This window comes from Gavialis gangeticus, unplaced genomic scaffold (assembly GCF_001723915.1).
Source record: "Gavialis gangeticus isolate Ggan-Ray unplaced genomic scaffold, GavGan_comp1, whole genome shotgun sequence".
NCBI classification, from domain to species: Eukaryota; Metazoa; Chordata; order Crocodylia; family Gavialidae; genus Gavialis; species Gavialis gangeticus.
In genome coordinates this window covers 68903674-68904405 of record NW_017729033.1, presented here as the reverse complement: position 1 = coordinate 68904405, position 732 = coordinate 68903674, and positions in this window count along the sequence as shown.

Below are 732 nucleotides of genomic sequence, written 5' to 3'. Positions count from 1 at the left end.
AGCCGCCGTCGGCTCCGCGTAGCCCGCCACGTACCCGCCGCCCCGCGCCCGCCACCCGCCCGCGCCGCCCTTGCCCTTGGGCGCCGGGTAGCGGTAGGCGTAGGGGCTGTAGGCGGAGTACAGGTAGCTCTCCATCGCCTCATCCGCCATGACTGCCTGGGGCTGCCCCCACGGCCCGCCTAAATAGGCCCGGGCAGCAGGTGCGAGGGCGGCGCCTGGCGCACAGGTGCCCGGGCCCAGGCCCGGGGGAGACGCGGCCGCCGCAGCCGGAGCCCAGAGGCGAGAGCGGTCTGCACCTTTAATGGTCAGCACTGGGGTACACAGCAGCGGGGTTACAGCGCGCCGTGCTACGGTCATGCGATACGCGAAACAGGCTCATCTTGACCCTGCGCTCACAGACAGGCATAGACATTAAGAGCCGGAGGGGACCTGGAGTCCAGCACCCCTGCTCCGGGCAGGAATACCACTGAGAGCAAAGGAGCCCAGCAAGGGGCCTGTCCAGTGTCCTTCTGGAGGCTGCCAAGGTTGGGGACTGTGCTACCTCCTTGGGAAGTCTGTTCCAGATGTGCAGGCTCATCCCACCTGCGGCTACAGGCTTGTGCAACCAGGTGGCCCTGGGTTGTGCATGGGGCCCTTCCACATGCCTGGCCATGCTTTCTTCACTGGTGCCCAGGCTGGGAGTGGGGACACGTGCACTGCACACACACACACACACACACACACACACACACA